Source organism: Anabrus simplex, chromosome 5 (assembly GCF_040414725.1).
Source record: "Anabrus simplex isolate iqAnaSimp1 chromosome 5, ASM4041472v1, whole genome shotgun sequence".
Taxonomy (NCBI): domain Eukaryota; kingdom Metazoa; phylum Arthropoda; class Insecta; order Orthoptera; family Tettigoniidae; genus Anabrus; species Anabrus simplex.
In genome coordinates this window covers 141,989,349-142,009,488 of record NC_090269.1, presented here as the reverse complement: position 1 = coordinate 142,009,488, position 20,140 = coordinate 141,989,349, and positions in this window count along the sequence as shown.

Genomic DNA, 20,140 nt, shown 5'->3' with positions numbered 1-20,140 from the left:
ACTCGCTAATGGACATAGCAGTAGCCGTGGAACAGAGGGACACAAATTGCTGAGAGCAGGTAGTGAACTCCAAAGAAGAAAGGAAGGCATTGGGTCATCTGGGAGCAGGGCTGAAAGAAGGGGACGAGCTGACTTTAAGTACCCAGGCCATTGTGAGTGGACAAGAGGCGACAGGCGCATCCCTAGCCTATAATGAAAGAAAGGCCGCAAATGGAAATGTGATGGGAGACGTAAGTACGAGCGCTAATTCTCGTACGGAGCTAGGTGAACAGGTGCTGGAGAACAAACAGTTTCAACCAGCTGGAGAATCGAACTGGGTATCTCAGCCCAGAAGAAGGAAGAAGAATGTATTAGGTCGACGTAAAAGACGATACCGCTACAAGTACGGATGGTTCACTAGACGGAGGAAATTGCAGTTAGGAAGAGAGGAGCAACGCTACGGAAGTACCATGAGATCGCGACCCGTGCAGCGTACCTTACGTAATAACAGAGCTCGGAAGAAGGGGGACCGGTGTAGCTACGGGAACGTTAGCACAGGAAAGAAGAAAGAAGGGAAGAGTTGTGAACCTCATCCTAAGGAATGCAGAGGCAGGGGCATCCAATTAGACCCCCACGTCTCAGATTACGATCCCGGAGGGCGAAGAGAGGATCTACAGGAGTGATAGCGAATTATGGTCGCACGAGGAACTGTACATTATGTAAATAAATTTCACCTTAGTTGTGAGCAATTTTTTTTGTCGCATATTTTAAGGGGGCACGATATATAATTAATTATGCATCATATGAGACCCAGTTGGAATCGACGGGAGTCCAGAAAGAGTAAAACTGAACTTGTGTGAAGACAACGGTGCAAGATGTCCAGGCATAGGCCGAGAAGAGTATGACGGCGAGGAATTATTACCATAGTTTGCAGAATTTTACATCCAACCATATAGGACAATCCAGAACCTAGAGAATAACACTTACTAAGTACAGTCAATGGACGGAAGAACAGAGACCACTGACAACGCTGCGGTTAACCAAACTTTACCACGCCCCAGGACAACACAGTGAAGAAGGTCCGGATGAAGAAGGACCAGGAGAAGCCGAGGATGACGAGGACAACCCGGATCCAATGGAAGAAATGGAAGCCGATGAAGAAGATGATGCCGTGAATCATATTGTTTTGGAAGAAGGGAGCGAGTCCGAGGCATCAGCCTGTGAAGATTCTCCAGATTGCTCTGAGAGGACCGGTCTTAGGAACGCTTTAATTAATCTGTGCTACCAGATACAACTGGAGAACACAGAGTTGACCGAGAAGGTCTACAAATTACGCGAACATCACCAGTGACTACTTTCCGAGACAGTTGAAAAGGAAAGAAAAATCCCGAGTTCGTGATTTTTCTTTGATGACGCATGGGGAGATTGAAACCGTACAGTGTCCTGTACAGCTCATTGGATTTATAGGTGCCTTTCTACGTCATTAAAATCATCCCTAAAGGTCGCGTCATTGGTAGTAGTATAGGCGATGGGGATCGAGCGGCGTCCGGCCAGAATGGAACCCGCGAAAGAGCGCCTGGAAAACAAAGGGAAGACAGAGCAGGAGCCAAGCCTTCGCGGAAAGACCCTCTCAACTTGCAGAGAGAGCTAGAAGAGGACGCGATGCTGGAGTAGTCAGATACGCCCCGAGGTGTGGCTTAGCTTCCCAGAGTTCCAAACTAACATAAGGAACTTCCGGTTTTTTATGCACGTGTTACGGGTGCCAACGTCGGATTTTGGCGCGTAAAAATGGAATGATATTTTGATCCAGACATAAGAAAATTATGTGAGACACACCAATGAATAGAGCTGAATTTTCTGCGTTTCCCAGACTAAAAATATGTAATAATTTATTCAGGGGGAGAAAGGAAGTCACCGAATGTCCAGATGTAACAGATTGCAAACACATGTGAATACAACAGCGTCACCCAAGCTAAGAGTCGCGCTCAAAAGATGACTCCACCCCCAAGGGACGCTAATGAAATAATCAAAAGCGGGAAGCAAATTGCATAAAAACTGTCGATCGCAGGTCCAGCACGCCTTGCTCAAATGAAAGAGGAGATAGAGGGCCACAAGATGCACTATTTAAATGTCTTCAATTCTTGGTATGAAAGGAGCTCTTGTCCTTAATGAACCGTGAACGTTTACGCCCCCGGGCTTCCGGCGAGGAAAATAATATAGGCCGGGCTGGCCATCGCAGAAGACAGTTCTTTGCGGGTCGTTGAGAAGGGACATTGTGTCACGTTGTGCCCCAGTTTTACAGTCCGAACCCACTGACCGCTTACTAAGAGTGTTATTGTGTCCGTCGTGGTTGTGAAGTACAAAGCCTTTGTGAAGTGCAAACGGGAGGCCAAACGAGCCTAGGTGAATTGTCTCTGTGCCGCGTGTCAAACTAGTCAATCCGCGAGGATAATTCACAAACGAATAACGGAGGTCGGTTGAGACAGTACGGGCTTAAATGAGTCAGTTATATTAATAAATTGGTATCACCCAAAGTGTTACTCTGAATCAGGGTGCTCGAGTCTCGTGAGCCACCCGATCTCTGCTGTGAACGCGCCCGCCGTGATTTGAAAGACCTGCTTATTCGTGGTGTAAACTCTGGAAATAGAGGCCGTGTGACGAGTGGTGAAGTGTTACCCATTTTGGATTACTGTAAGATTTCAGCTGTGAACGAGTTCCCCAGGATGTCGGACTTGTATGGACCAGGGACGAAGGACTGCACGCCCGCCTCCAGCCCCGGTGTCATGCAGCACTAAACTCTACCATGGGTCTCCCGTGGAAGGAAAAACAACGGCCACCAAACAGATGAGTGATGTCCAAATCTAATTTCTTAAGCATGATAATGTAACCGGGGATAGGATTAGCTTTCTTTTGTAAATATCAAAATGTTGTAAGGTAATGCATGTCCTAATATGGAAATTCTATTGATCTTGATAATGTTGAAGTAAATTCAAGGGAGCTGAATACCCGGACGACCCATTTTTTTCTTAATGATTAGCTTATCGTGAGGGTTATATTTTTAGTAATATGTAGAATGTCCTAGCAAATATGGGAACAAGTTTAGGAGAATATTTGAGTTCCCCTTAGGGGTGGCTGGAACAATAAGAAATTAGCAGAGAAAATCATGTCCATAGTTTGCTAGTTAATGTCCAACATGCCGATTGTATTTGTTGGGGAAACTCATGGGTCAATCAGACGATGCATGCGTAATTTACACATATGATAAGTGCATGTACAACAAGAGAGAAGAAATCCTGACCGAGAGAGAGGTGCATTATGTTATTATGTATAATAGTGAAGGACAGCTCGCGAGTTTCCCGTGATTCTTGATTATCTAACCAGAAAGGTATGGATTTTTTTGTATGCAACCGGCTGAGATCCAGGGAAGCCAGAGTCTTAGGTACGGTAGAAATAAAAATATATGCAGCTCTGGGCGGTAAGCGAAGAAATCAGGGAACGTGGAATCAAGGAATCATGAGAGCCCTATGCCCAAGGAAAGAAGATACGCGATATGAGACGTAATGGGAGGGCCGAATGCCCAGAACGTTTCTGATGATATAATTCGGAAGTGATGGTAATCATGAAAGGAATGAGAAGGTAGAGAATAGATGAGTGTTTCATGGGAATTCTACGGTGAGATGAATAAACAAATGAAGTGGGCTATAGATATATGTCCTCGAGATGAGAAGGCTGGACGTGTGAGGGAAAGAAGAATCTGGTGTGGCCAATGAATGAGAAATGGTCGTGCGAAGTGAATGGCCGCCCTTCCTTTTTTGTGTGAGTGTTTGGTTCTCGCCCTCGTGACAGAGGGGTCTTGCTGTACTATTGTATTAAGACTCGGGGCCCTGGGTCTTCACCGTGCTCTTTGTTTGGTTTAAATGGCTTAGCTACGAATACTTATATAACGATAATATCACGGTGATTTAAAAGGTAATTAATAAATTAATATGGATCCTTCCCCCCAATGTCCGGTGATATGGGACCGTAGCTAGTTAGGGATTCTCTTCCAGGAATGCATCTCTCGGTCGGAGTCATATGTTCGAGCCCAGGTCAGATGGGCTGAGGTAGGTGATACTGATAACCATGTTTTTCTTACAGGAATGGCCTCTTTTCGGCATGAAGTGTATATATCTGTGTGTGTTTAGATATATAAGGCACATCTATTTTGAGTTCTAACAGAACCGTCGTTCAGCGTTGACTGGTCTTGGTGATAGATGAGGAAGTCCGGGGTTTAGCTAAATGGTATGTGTGTTTGTCTGTCTATTATGCAAATGTATCTTTTAATATGGTAATTATGTAGCGTAGGCCCCGGTTATTTTCGTGCTAAGAACAGGAAGTAATATGTGAGTAGGGACGTCAGATCATCTCACGGTGTGATCGACAGAATAATATAAAAATGTCATGAACGGTATGAACTAATGGGGAAAGATGAACGATAGCAATCGCAAAACCTCAATTACACCGTTATTCAGACGACACCCATGGGCGATTCATATTTTAAAGTGATCATTATTTTCTTTTCCTCCCATATGCGGAGAGTTCATTGTATAGAGTTGTATCAATTTCTTTAATATGTCATATTTGAATAAATTAGTATTCGTAACCCCTATTTTATGATTCTTGTCATTTGTAGCAGTGCTAAGCAGTATCCAGTAGGCATTTGAACCCAGAGATCCTACTTACATATTATATACATAAGGCTCCATCTTAAGTATTTGTTTCTTTTTTTTCTTTCTTTCGAACGTACCACTCCCGAAGTGCTCATGCTGCCGGGCCAGCATAGAAAGTAGGAAGGGGAGCGGTTCGAAGCTCGTTAAGCAATTCGACCCGCTCTTCCATCCAATCTCATCCGTGGGTGTTTACCCCGTTACGTGGAGGCATTCTTATGCGTGGGTCATCCATTCGAGGCCCGGAAGGGTGTAGTACATAGGTAAAGTTGGGCTCATTGCTCAAAGATTGCGTGTCTGGGGGCTCGAAGCCAAAATCCATTAACAAATTGCAATTGTACATTCTTAATTTGTTGATATGCTACTGAGTACCTGTTATACTTATTATTTCTTGATCTTGAAAAGAAAATATAACCTTTGTTAAATTTTAAATTAACTTTAATTTCGTAGTTGAGACCTGTTCCACCCAGCTCCTTCTTTCACCTCTGCTGTTCCGCAGATACCTCGGAACAAGTGGTAGCAGAGCGTGGTTGAATGGGTCTCAATTTAGCCCCTTTGACGGCTAAACATTGTTTTTAATTCGAACTCTAACAATTTTCTCTTTTGCTGGAATTTTTTGATTGTTTCTAAAAAATTTCTGTCATCATGTCCGGCCCTCGCGAGGTTCTCCATCCTACGTATAACCATACCTGAGTTAACTACAGACGAGTTGCTTGAGTCTTTGGCCGTGATTGAAGATAGGTTACTTGAATTTAACGCCATTATTGTGTCCTTTAGTGCTTCGAAGCCCTCGCATGGCCAATTAGCGCGGGTTAAGGTTGAGTTATTACATTATTTAGACAGGATTAAGGATTTGTTGTCTGTTGAATTGTCTGAAATTGAGCGGCAGAAATGTCAAACATTACTAGAACAGTTTTCCACAACTTTCAACAGAATCAGTGGTTTGTCTGAAGGCAATAACACCGTTTCTCAAATTCAAGTGTCGATCCCATCTGCAATGAGTGACAGTGTTATTTGTGGCGAGGCATCTGCTGCTGCTCAAGTGGGCAATCTGACACCTTGTGCTGGTGTTAGGCATATTCAGGAGTCTGAGGTGACTAATGCTGCCCTGGGATCTTCTGTTTCATTGTTTGGACCTAGGACACCTGTAAGTCATTCTAATGATACATTTCTTTTGTATGTTGGTAACCGTACTAGTTTTCCTATGATTCCTGCTAATTCCGTTGAAGCTCAGTGATTACCTTCTATTCCTAATCAACACGGGTCTGATTCAATGGTGCATAACCACCCATCTGTCCTAGCGCCACCCGTACCTCTACACAACCGGTTAATGCCCAAATGGTCTCTCAGATTAGTGAGAACCTTTCTCAAATTAGGTTGTCTGCGCCCGTAACATTGCAGGATAACGTTAATCCTAACCTATCCTGTACTCCGTCCTTTTCACAAGGGCACCCGAATCAAAGGCACGAGGCCCTCTGGACTATTCTGGACTATTCTAAGCCTTCCCAAGCACCCCCTACACCTGTCTTCCCCCAGATTTTCTCCAATCTGCCTCACCCGTTGACCACTGTGTTTAAAGGTATCTCGAAATTTTCAGCTTACTCCGTTGATGAAGTTATTTCCTTCCTTCGCTTTCTAACCGAGTTCAAGGATCAGGCAATAGTGTATAATCTCAGTATTGACAACGTATTTCAAATTCTATACCCACATGTCTCTGGAGCTCTTTCTGAGCACATTGTCAGGGCCATTACTGAAAGATGGTCAGTAGATCAATTTCATGCCCATGTTCTTGAATATTTCATTCCTGCTCGTGCCTTGTCTGCATTAGTGCAGAAGCACTATTTTAGAGTACAACATTTTAATGAGTCACTATCTGAGTATGTTCAAGACATTAAGCTCCAAGCTAAGATTTTCCGGCTCCACTATTCAGAGGCTCAGATTGTTGCCAACATAGTTGAAGGTCTCGCCCCCAACTATAGATCATATCTGGCTCTTTCACCCCGACCTGCATCATTCGCCCAGTTGGAAGCAGTTACAGTGTCCGCTGAAGGCATTCGATATGCTGACCAGCTACGCCTGGCATTAGCCCCACCTCCTATAACCGTACCCCCTACTCAGGATTCTAAAACCACCCCGTCACTTGCTTCCAACGCGCGTAATCCCCGTTCATGTTTCAATTGTGGCTCCACGGCTCATCTCAGGCGGGATTGTCCCAAGGCCGGGACATTAGGCAATAGGAAACCTGCGACGGTTGGAGGCTCGTCCACCAATACTTCTTGCCGTAACTGTGGATCAACTAGGCATTTCTCTAGGCAGTGCCCACGTAACACTTCTGGCTCTGGACCCCCAGGCCATAGTAGTGCTAGATGTCTAACCGCCAGTTCTGATGACAAATCCCAAAGCATGGCTTCTTGTCTTTTCGATCATGACTGTACCTTGGTTAATTTACTTAATGCTGAGGCTAATGATTGCTCCCAGCCTGACTCGGGACTTCATTTCTTACAATCTTGTAGGATTTCTGCCATACCTTCTTGTAAACTACCATATTTATGCATAGAGGTAAATAATGAACCTGTCTTTGCATTGATAGACTCTGGGAGTAGTGTCACCTTGATGAGCAAGACCTGGTATGATTCTATGAAAACTGTTTGCAAGCTACCTACATTACAACCAGTGACCTTAACATGCCATACTGCTAATTCCAATTCATTGAATATTGTAGGGTCCCTACAGGTCAAGATTAGAGTCCGTGATTTCACCTGGAAAATGCCAGTGCTAGTGGCAAAAGATTTATCCTGCCAATTCATATTGGGTGCAAACTTTATTGCTAAAACAGGCATGATTTTGGACCTCCAGTTCAACTGATTCCATTTTAAATTTTGTGCAAGAACCTTTGAGCTGTGTGATCGCTCCCCTATTCTGCCTTGCCACGTTAACGCTGTTCCTGAAGATTCCGATGAACCCAAGGCTTTTGATTTTAATCACTTACCCGAAGAGCAGGCCAATCAACTTAGGAAACTCTGCGATAAGTTCCCTGATGTCTTCACCGACAGGTTAGGTGTCACCAATGTATTAGAATACAAAATTGAGGTTACGGATAACATACCTGTTCGCTCTCCTCCGTACCGGTTGTCACCTCCCAAAATGAAAGCCCTGAAGGCTATCATTGATCAAATGCTCGCTGATGGAGTGATACACCCTTCCAAGTCAGCCTATTCTTCTCCAATGTTTCTGATTCCCAAACCACAAGGTGGTTATCGGCCTGTAGTGGACTATCGGATGTTGAACCGTAAGGTAGTCCTCCAATCTGTCCCACTTCCTGATTTGCACTCTTGTTTGTCTTGGTTCGCTAATACAAAAATTTTCACCACTTTCGATTTAAATCAGGCTTATTACCAGATACCCCTTGCCGAAGAATCCAATCATCTCACTGCATTTACAACCGATTGGAGCCTATATGAATTCGAACGCGTCCCTTTTGGCCTAGCAACTGGAGCGGCTGTCCTTACACGGTTACTAGATTATGTCTTATCGGACATTAAGTTCAAGTTTGTTTATAATTACCTTGACGATCTCGTAATTTTAGCGAAACCTTCGAGGAACACCTACTCCATCTCAAGGAAGTGCTTGAAGGACTGCGTAAAGCAGGTCTAACCCTCAAGGCATCCAAGGTTTCCTTCGCACAACCCCAGATGTCCTTCTTAGGACATATCGTGTCGGGGAGGGGTGTCGCAATCGACCAGTCTCGTACTGCCGCCATCCAGAATTTTCCTCCGCCAAAGGACGTCAAGGCTGTAGCCAGATTCATTGGCATGGTGAATTTCTTTCGCAAGTTTATTCCTAATTTTGCTGAACGTGCAGCTCCATTGAACGATTTGAGAAGAAAGGATGCCAAATTTGTGTGGGGTGATGCCCAACGTGAAGCCTTCATGGACTTGAAATCTGCCTTATGTAATGCCCCTGCACTGGCTATGCCAGACTTTTCTAAACGCTTCATCCTTCAGACTGACGCCTCTTCCTCAGGCATATCCGGAGTTCTTCTACAGGAATTTCAAGAAGGGCGTCGTCCTATTTCTTATGCTTCCCGTGCCCTAAATCCTGCTGAGCGCAATTATTCTATTTTGAGTTGGAAGCCCTGGCTGTTGTCTTCTCCTTAGAACGCTTCAGAATGTACCTGGAACATCTCCCTTTCGATCTGGAAACTGACAATCAGGCGTTGAGTTGGGTACTGGCCAAGCCGCGAAAGACCGGTCGTCTAGCACGATGGGCAGTGCGCATCTCAGCCTTCCAATTTCAAGCCCGCCACATTCGTGGCACGGAAAACGTTGTGGCTGATGGCCTCAGTAGGATGTTCCATCCAGGCAGCTCTAACCCTCAATCCGAGCCAGTTGACTCATCTCCCGAACAAGTATCAGCTTTTGTCAATGTAGTTCTCACTGACTCTCCCTTCCTTTTCAAGAGGATGATCCTGAGTTAAAAGCCATCGTCAACAGGATTAAATCCGGTGAGCATGTTAAGCCCTACATTCTTAAGAATGGTGTCTTGTGTTGTCCTGCTCGTGGTCGCAGAGACCCCAAAATTGTAGTCCGAACTAACCTGGTCCCGGCTCTCTTCAAATACTTTCATGAATCCCCAGTGGGCGGTCATCTGGGCGTTTTCAAAACAAGAGAAAAAATCCGTAACCACTTTATTTGGAAATGAATGGATAGTGAGATCCGTACCCTTGTCAAGTCCTGTAAGACTTGCAACATCAGTAAACCTGCCCCAAATACTCGTCTAGGTCTCTTGTCTTCTCAGCAAGCTTCTCGCCCCATGGAAAGACTGTTCATAGACTATATTGGTCCTTTCCCGAGATCTCGGAATGGTCATCGTTTCATACTCGTGTGTGTTGACGCTTTTTCGCGTTTCACGTGGCTGTTCCCCACTCGGATGGCTAACGCCAACACCACCATCTCGTGCTTGAAACAGATATTCGCCTCGTTTGGACCCTGTCAGTTCTTGGTAAGTGATAACGCAAGAGCCTTTACTTCTGCCCAGTTCCGGAATTTCTGTTTTGACCTATCCATTGCTCATGTAACCACTACCCCGTATTACCCGAAGCCCAATTATGCTGAGAGACTGAATCGTAACCTGCGATCTGCCCTAATCGCTTATCTCTCCTCAGACCACTCCAAGTGGGATTCCTCATTGAATTGGTTGTCATTTGCATTTAACACTGCTGTCCATGAAAGCCACAAGCAAACCCCTGCTTCGTTGATGTTGGCTTTTACTCCAAATTCTCCTCTATCTAACCTATGGTCAATTAATGATCTTCTGCCCGATGATGCCAGCCCAGTAAAGATCCGATCTAATTGGCACCGTGCACGAAAGAACTCGAAGGTTTATTACCCTAAGGTCCAGCGTAATTACAACCACGGGCGAAGACCGCACGATCTCTCTGTGGGTGACCAGGTATTTATTAGAACACATCCCGTCAGTAGTGCTGCGGACCATGTTGTCAGTAAGTTGGCCCCCAGATTTCGAGGTCCCTGCACCATCTTAAAGTTCCTCACCCCGGTGACATTATTGGTGAGCGATACCGAAAGGAAAAGGATCAGCAGAGTACATCTCTCCCAGATCAAGGTACCTTAAGTCTCGTAGGGAAGGGTAAATACCATTGTTGGTGACCTTGTAGATTTAGTTGTAAGTTATTTGTAAGAATTTAGTTATAAAATAATTTTATTGTGAGGTTATTTATAAGGTTTTGGTTATAAGATAATAATAAGTTTTTTGTAAGTTAGTTGTAACTAATTGTGTAAGTGAATACTTTAGGTATCCTCTAGTGTAATCGATTTAGTATTATAAGTTAGATAAGTTTTAGTTAGGGTCACTACTTGGAATTTTCTTCCTTTTTACGGTCAGGTTTAGGGCACCCTCCTGTAGTTTCTTTTCACCCCCACCATAATCTTGTCATGTGAATTGTAGATAGCAGTGCTTGCCCCGGGGCTAGTGCACTAATATCCCTGTGTGCAAGGGAGAATCCATCCTGCATATTCATTAAGCTACCCATGGGGTGACCACGAGATATTGAGCCTAGCAGCATACTTTTACCGCAAGTATTCCTCTGTCTGCTGCGGTTTGTGTGTGTTACAGCGGCTGCAGTGACCAGATTCTTCAGGCAGCAACCTGAAGTGCCAAATTGGGAGCCACACTGTGTGCCTTGGGCGTCACCATCCGGCACCACTATCCTGCGGGGAACGTCCTATTGGTGGCAGGCGGACTGGACGGTGTCTCACCCCGGCTTATTTGGTGCAAGAGACCACCGAACTGCATCTCGTCTAGGTGTCGGGTTTGGACTGACATTGAATGAAGGCTGGCGGCAAACGACCGTGTCGGCAGCCGTATCATCAGCAAGAACCTGTGGCCTAGCTGTGCTGTGACCGTTGTGGAAATGTAGTGCAAAAGTGTTAGCAACAAGTGAGGAGTATTGGTATTTCTAGAATTTGGAAGAAAGTATGGTGTACATGATTTGGTGTCGACTACAAATTGTCTAATCATCTGCGAAAGAAGGCATTTTGAAGTGCAATGTGACAATCCATGTGGATTTTGTGATATTTATTCAAGAGATGGATCTATATTATTTTTGATAATTATATGACAGTTTGTGTGGGTTGGTTATCGCAAAGGTTACTTCAAGAAATCGTGTGTGTTAAAGTAATGTACCTTTACTATTGGTACTGTGTGAAAACGTTCTATCGCTTGCTCCCCAGTGATGTTATATTATTGTTCGAGCAGGGCTCGACTTTCGGGGGGAGGAAGATGTTACAAGTGAAATATGTAATGCGAGTGGAATGTATTTTTTTGAAGTCTTTGTTTGTAAAATGCAATATGATGTTTTATTTTTATTGACCTAACCTGTACTGTATAATGTTGTAACATACGCATTTGTAAATAGTAGAATTCTGTCTATAGTTCCTGGAAAGATCTAGAGAGTTACATAACTTTTGTACAGGGTGTGTTACTATGTTGGTATGTGTTCTAGAAAGCGTTTTCTGTCTATTCTGGAAAAATACGACTTTCGCGATCATGCGTATTCTAGAATGTTAGTCAAAGTTCCAGATCGAAAGTAAGGTTGTGATTGGTGAGTCTAGGTGGCGATAGGGGACACGTGCACGCTGATTGGCTGCCTCCAAGGCCAGTAATTCCTATATATAGTGAGCGAGGAAGTATTCGAATTAATTCTGTATCCTGAAATCTGTCGGTCTTGGCCTACGTGTCTGCGAGCAGCCTATCTGGTTGACGCCCCCTCCCCCCGGTTTTCGGGATGGCACTCTCCGCGGGTAAGCACTCTTGAATTCCGTTCCTGCTAAAATTTCCGTAATGTTCCGATTTGCTTTTCATACAGGAGTCTGCCCTAACCTCGCATAGATTCACCAAATTAGCTACTTATGACGCCTTAGTTTTTCAGCTGGACTTACCTGTTCGTTTCCGAGGCATTCCCGTTTTGTTTCACTAAAATATGTATATTGTAGTTTAATTGTATTTACCTTGGGGTTTGCCTCTGATAGTTCTGTATCACTTTAGGTACGCTAGATTTTGGATAACCTGTAAATTGCATTGTACTACTGCATTGGTAACTAGATGTACAGTTCATTGTAATTTGAATTTACACTGCTACGAATAACCTATGTATATCACTGAACTTATAGCTCATAACTTGGAATGTATATGTAGAATTATCTTGTAAATAATATTTTAAAAACAAAGGATCACGGTGATTCATTTCGGAATCCGCTATCTAAGCCATGTCCATGCCTTCGGTAGGTTCCCAGCCCTTCCATCTTCCCGTTTTGTCGTTCACTAGTTGGCCCTACTGATAGTTACGTATTTGTTTTGTTGGAGATCCGCGTAAAGGTTAGTTACTGTTTTTCCAAGTGTGTGGTGTTTTCTTATATTGTGTATTGTACTCGTACCTTCCCCTTTTAACTGTGTTTGTGCCTTGTTTGGTGTTACCACTGTAGTAGAGGTAATATTTAAACGTTCAATCAGGAGGCACGGTTGCGTTGGATGCTAATAAACTTAAAGATTCCCTTGATTTGCCTATTACCACCCCAACGTTGGGAGAGAAAGAAATTGACGATGCTCTCTCCACGATCAATGACAACACTACTGAGCTAGCATCTGTAGTTAGTTTTTTTAAAGAAGGGAACCCATCCCCTAACCAACTTAAACCTGTGCAAGCTCGACTACTTCATTTTTATAATAGGCTTAATGATCTATTGTCTCTGAAGTTGAGTGACATTCAGGGAAAGGAGGCTAGAGCCCCCATTGAAAACACTTCTAAATTGTCCAGTACTGTTGGTCACTTGTTATCGGGGGTAATGCCTCCCAAAACTGACCCGCCTATGGCGGTAAACAGTGTTAGCGAGGAAACTTCTTCCAAAGGGGAAGAAAATGGAACATCAACAGTTACTCAAAAAACCACTCCCCCTTTAGAAACTGAGTCCGATCGTCGCACGTCCATTCCACCCTTTGTGTTAATAGGGCACCTTCGGAATCGGCTTCTCCGCCACTTAGGCCCCTTTCTACTATGTCACCTGGTTTCAGCAGTTTACCCCATCCATTAGCTATGTTACTTAGAGGTATTTCCAAATTTTTCTGTTAACTCCACTACTGATGTCATTGCTTTCTTAAGGTTTTCAGTTGAATTCCAAGATCATGCCCTTGTTTTTTCTCTGTCTCCGTGTCAAATCCTTCAGATAATTTACCCTTATTCCATTGGTGTCCTCTCAGACAAAATAGTTAGGGCAATTGCGGAACAGTCATCCATAGAAGACTTCCACGCCCATCTGTTAGCTAATTTTATTCCGGCTCGAGCTAGGTCATCTCTAATTCAGAAATACCATTACAGAGTGCAGCGATTTGATGAAAACCTGGCAGACTTCATTCAAGACATCAAATTCTATATTAGGTTATTTGCCCTTCACTTCCCTGAAGATCAGATTGCACAGGCAATTGTGGAAGATATTTCTCCACCGTACAGATCATACTTGTGTTTTGCGTCGCGTCCGCAAACTTTTGTCGAGTTAGAGGCAATGGCAGTCTCAGCTGAAGGAGTTAGATATGCTGATACCTTGCGTGTCGCGAAAGAACCCCCTCCATCCTCTAGTAGTTTTCGGCCTCCTCCTCGCCGACCCGTCACCGCCCGTAAATGTTATGCTTGTGGGTCGCCCGATCATCTTCGGAACAAGTGCCCCTCAATTAAATTCAGTGGGACGAGGAATGGAGTAGGGTCATCTCAAGGCTGTTTTAAATGCGGCGCGTTTTCACATATTGCCAAGAACTGCCCTAATGCTAGTAGCACCCCCTCCTGCTCAACTTCTGGTGCAACTTCCACCAAGGCCAATAATAATAAGTGACTAATGGCTTCGGCTGAGTCGACTAACTCCTCTGTCCGAGGCTCAGCCCCAGGTAAAAACGTTGAAATTTCAGGGAAAACTCACTTTTCAAATTTATCTTTTGAAGGTCCCAAAGAATGTCTTAGGATTGCTGCGGATTCCCCCGCACCTGTTCCTTTTCTCAAAATTGAATTGAATAATGAGCCCGTAACTGCTCTCTTAGATTCAGGCAGTGTTTGTTCGATTATTTCGGCTGAGTGGTATTCCAAATTAAAATCTATTAGTAAACTTCCTGATCTTTGCTCATCTTCAGTTCAATATGTTTCGGCTAATTCTTCTCCATTCGAAATTTTAGGTTTTTTATATGCCAAATTTCGGATTTCTAAATTTACTTGGAAAGTTAAATTGTTTGTGGCTAAGCTCTTGACTTGCCCCATTATATTGGGAGCAGACTTCATGTCATATACTGGTCTAGTGCTCGATCTTCAGAGCAAGTCGTGCACATTCAAATTTGCTTCTAATGTTAAAATTCCTTTACTTAAATGTAGTTCTGTGTCATGTTCATCTGTTTCGCATACCCAGGATGAGATGTTGTTAGATCTTAGACATCTACCTGAGGAGCAGGCTGATAGTATTCGTAAGTTGTGTAAGTCATTTCCAGAGGTGTTATCGGATACTCTTGGCGTTACTGACCTTATTGAATACAAGATTGAGGTTACTGATTCGATTCCAGTCCGGTTTCCGCCTTATAGGCTGTCTCCTCCTAAAATGAAAGCTTTGAAGGAGATCATCGATCAAATGCTGAAGGATGGTATTATTCGGCCCTCTAAGTCGGCGTATTCTTCGCCTATTTTTTTAGTCCCGAAACCCCAAGGTGGCTTCAGGCCTGTGATTGATTATAGGGCTCTCAATCGGAAGGTGGTGTTACAATCTGTGCCCCTTCCAGACCTTCATTCTTGTTTTTCATGGTTTCGTAAAGGGAAGTTCTTCACCATCTTAGACCTCAATCAGGCTTATAACCAGATACCGTTAGCAGAGGAATCCAAGCACCTTACAGCGTTTGCCACGGATTGGAATTTGTATGAGTACAACCGCGTGCCTTTCGGGCTCCCCACGGGAGCAGCTGTGCTTACGAGGCTACTAGACAGGGTCTTCTCCGACATCATTATTGAGTACTTGTACCCCTATCTTGATGATGTCGTCGTATTTTTGAAGACCTGTGAAGAACATCTAGATCATCTGAAAGAAGTCCTCAATCGCCTTCGTAAGGCTGAGTTAACTGTGAAATTGTCCAAGGTCGCCTTCGCTAAGCCTTCCATGTCATTCCTACAGCATATTGTGTCGCCCGATGGTGTTGCCATTGATCATTCCAGAACACAGGCCATCCGTGATTTCAAGCCTCCCAAGGACATCAAAGGTATTGCCAGATTCATTGGTATGGTGAATTTATTCAGGAAATTTATTCCAAATTTCGCCAATAGAGCGGCGCCCTTGAACCTTCTTCGTAGGAAAGGCATCAAATTTGAGTGGGGACCTTCCCAACAAGCCGCTTTCGAAGACTTCAAATTAGCTCTCTGTAATGCCCCTGTCCTCGTTATGCCCGATTTCCCCAAGAAATTCATCGTCCAAACCGACGCGTCGTCGTCGGCGGTAGCTGCAGTCCTTCTTCAAGAGACTGAACTAGGGAGGCGACCCATCGCCTATGCCTCTAGGACTCTATCGGCTCAAGAAGCCAAGTATTCCATCAATGAGCTCGAAGGTATGGCAGTCTTATTTGCCTTAGGAAAGTTCCGCCTTTATCTGGAACATGTCAAGTTCGACTTGGAGACTGATAACCAAGCCTTAAGCTGGGTCTTAGGTAGGCCGCGTCGTACTGGTCGTATAGCCCGGTGGGCCATCCGAATTTCTGCCTTCCAATTTGATGCTAGGCATATAAGAGGTACTGAAAATGTTGCGGCAGACGGACTAAGCCGTATGTTTTCGAATGATGTAGAGCCCCTTGAACAGGTTCATAGTTCTTCACCTCCCGAGTCCATACTACCTGAGGTTTATGCCATTCTGACTGATGCTCCCATGTTGTTTAGGAATATTGAAAAATATCAACGTGAAGATCCAGTGCTGGCTCCCATTATGGAAACCCTTTCTTCTGGGGAACATGTCGTCCCTTATGTATTGAGGAATGGTGTTTTATGTTGCCCGTCGAGGCAATATCAAAAAATGAATGTCGTAGTTCCAGCTGTTCTTGTACCAATGATCTTCAAGTACTATCATGAGACCCCATTAGGGGGGCATTTAGGCATCTTCAAATCCCGAGAAAAGATTCGTGAAATGTTCATCTGGAAGGGTATGGACGGAGAAATCCGTGAATTGGTAAAATCTTGTAAATCATGTTGGCTTAGTAAACCTACCATGTCCACTAAGCAAGGGCTTTTGTCTTCTCATCAAGCGTCGCGCCCCATGGAACGTCTCTACATCGATTACGTAGGACCTTTTCTCCAGTCAAAGGGGAATGCCAATAAATTCATCCTTGTATGTGTAGATGGTTTTACAAGATTTTCTTGGTTATTTCCGACTAAGCTGGCTACTGCTCAGTCAACGACTACTTGTTTAAATTCCATTTTTGCTTCTTTCGGTCCGTGTCAATATATTGTGTCTGATAATGCTAAAGCTTTCACATCCAATCTTTTTCGTAAATTCTGTTTAGATCTGTCCATATCTCATGTGACTACTTCTGTTTATTACCCTCAACCATCTCTAGCGGAACGGGTCAATCGTAATCTGAGGTCGGCCCTTATTGCCTATCATCACGACGATCATTCTAGGTGGGACACGTCCTTGCATTGGTTAGCTTTTGCTTTGAATTCGGCGGTTCATGGATCTCATAAGTTTACTCCAGCTTCTTTGATGTTCAAGTTTGTTCCAAACACGCCGCTCTCTAACCTTTGGTCTCTGAGTGATATTCTACCTGAGACAATAGATCCTGATAACATTAAAGATCTTTGGAAGAAGGCTAAAGCCAATCTTAAAGTGTCTCATGAAAAGGTTAGGGAAAGATATGACCCACTCATTTGAAGGCAGGCGACCAGGTTATGGTCAAGAATTTTGTTCCCGCGGGCAAGCTTGCTCCCAGATTTCATGGGCCATGTATTATTCTCGATTTCCTTACACCCGTTACTTTATTATTAAGCAATCCAGCCACCGAGAGGATATTTAGGGTTCACCTGCCGCAGGTGAAACCTATGTAACTTCCGCGCAAACTTAGCTGGTTTTTATTTTTTTGTTACATTTTGAAAGAATTCGGAAGGTTATATTTTTTGGTTTCATTTTTAGGCCTTCTGCCCCTTGAATAAGGTTCCTTGTATATAAATATTCTTAGTACAACCTCCCCCGACCAGTTAAACTGCTATCCTGCCCTTGCCATGGCCATTACCACGCTCCCGTCTCCTGCTCAAACACACCAGTGGCTAATTAAAATGAAATAAAAACTTCCACGCCGCTGGCCCCTTAGCCTCACCACAAAAACTGTACCCTAAAAACATTTCTGTCCAACAAAAATTCTGCCGCCGTGATCATAATGTTTCAGTGCCCCCGCAGCCGTGCGGCGCCGTACCGCTACTGTAGTGGAGCACGGGCCCGATCTACTCCAGTGAGGTCAACCAGTGTACGGCGAGCCGGAGCCCTCCTCCCGGCCAAGGCTGATATGCGGCGCACCTCCTGCAAACTGCCCGCGGCCTGTAAACAATCGCCGCGCGTGCGGCGTGCTTCACCACCACTATCCCTCTCATAGTGCGGGAGAGCGGTATCTCAGGGTACTTGAGGGGTCCGAGCGGCCTCCTCTGGACACAAGCAGCCGCGGCTGGTCTAGTCGCCAAGGTAATAGGCAACTAAAGTACTTATCCAGCTACATGGACATTCCATATCCACAATTACTACATTTTGGGATTCAACTGCAACATCTGGTGGACTTAGCATTTTTTTTTTCCTTTCAAGAATCAAAAGTTTTGCTTTTTGAATTCAACTGCTAAAAGCATAAAAACATTTCATCAAAAACTACTAAAAAAAATTGAAAATGGATCAAACTAATTTAAGAAAACTTCGAATACGGAAAAAATATATGTACCTTTTTGTGAATCCTTCTGCAATTAATTTCTATATCAACATCAAAACTTGGACCTTGTTTTAAAACAAAATTTGGTGTTCCTCTGTGTCACCCCTTGGAAGGACTTTTGGGGGGGGGAGGCCTGTACCGGGCGGTACACTTCCACGCCACTAATTCAAACATGGCGCCAGTTGAAACTCCTCTACTGGAGAAAGCCTGAACTTTAACAACCACATTAATTCTAAGGTTTCTCAGAAGATGTCTTTACTGTAAATTTTGAAGTGTTCTGAACTATGTCGGTTTCGATTTGTTTTTGTTTTCTCTGTAGTAAGAAGTGTGAACATTCTCTTCTAGATGGCACTACTTAAGAACTACTATTGTGCACCCTAGTGCGAAGTGAAGGAACTTCTTTTTTGAAGAAATTTGCTATTCATAAGTTTGTTCTTTGTTAAATTTCTTTCAGTCATTTTTTGCGTTGGCAGTATAACCCTTCTCTTTACACCAGTTTTGAATTTGTCCGATAAGGAATTTCTGTAATTAATTTTCCACCAATAAGGTGTTTCTTCTTCATCTGGTGTATTAGTTTTTGCCATTATCCAATAAAATTTTGTGGGCGGGTTGTAATCATTCATGAAACGTCTCGAATTTTCCACAAGGGTATATAAACTGCTGATTTTCGGGTCTCCTGGCCACTTCAGTAACATCTCTCCTAGTGTGATTATGTAGCAGGGGGGCGGGAAGCGAGTCTTTCTTCGGGCAGCAGTTCATCTACAAGGTAATGGCCGTTTAATAACTTTATTTCTTGCTAGCTCAGCAGTTTAACCCTCGGGGCAGGTTCGAAACTTTTCTCATGTAACCTATCCTTAAAATGTAATATACACTTGGTAAAACTTCGTCTCTTTAACTATAAATTGGGATAGAGAGTGCTAAACACTCTCGAGCTCCCACTCCTATTGTTTTGAGGTGACTTTGTTTTCACAACCGTTTCTTCCTTTCTTAATGTAATAAAGTCTTCTTATACAAGTCACCTCTTTAGTATGGGATTAGCCCTTGTGTATGCGGCCTAGTGCCAAGTAGGTTTTAAAAAGTATTAGGAGTGCAAGTTACGCCTCCATTGAAATCAGAATTGTGGGCCATGTAATTGACCTGTTTCTTTACTGAATAGGCCTCAGGAGGTTGGGTATCATTACCCCTGTTCTTGTGTGCCCGGAGGGCAGCTTGAAGGTGGAGTTTGGTGTGGCCTTTGAATAGGCTTGAACTTTGAGAGCGGGTTGCTCTTTCTTAAATTTGGTTTCTGTGTGCCTCGAGCAGGCTTAACTGGGTAATTGGGAGCTAGTGCTCCTTGGCATGATTGGGGTTTTCTGCCCCTTTGTTGAACTTTGTACATAGGTAAAGTTGGGCTCATTGCTCAAGGATTGCGTGTCTGGGGGCTCGAAGCCCAAATCCATTAACAAATTGCAATTGTACATTCTTAATTTGTTGATATGCTACTGAGTACCTGTTATACTTGTTATTTCTTGATCTTGAAAAGAAAATATAACCTTTGTTAAATTTTAAATTAACTTTAATTTCGTAGTTGAGACCTGTTCCACGCAGCTCCTTCTTTCACCTCTGCTGTTCCACAGATACCTCGGAACAATTATTATTATTATTATTATTATTATTATTATTATTATTATTATTATTATTATTATTATTATTATTATTATTATTATTATTATTATTATTATTATTGATGATCCATGAATAACACGTTCACATTACAAGTTTAATATCGTATAATCATTGATTACATTTAGGAAACTGTAAACATGTTCATCAAGCCTCATTTGCAGGTAAAAATTCCTGCTCTGACCGAGTATCAAACCCGCAAATAGTATCTTCTGCCACAGTAAGTAAATAGTCAGTTAAACAATTATTGCACTTATTTTTTACGTAATTGAAATCGATTTAACATTTGCCTGGATTGGAAAAGTGAT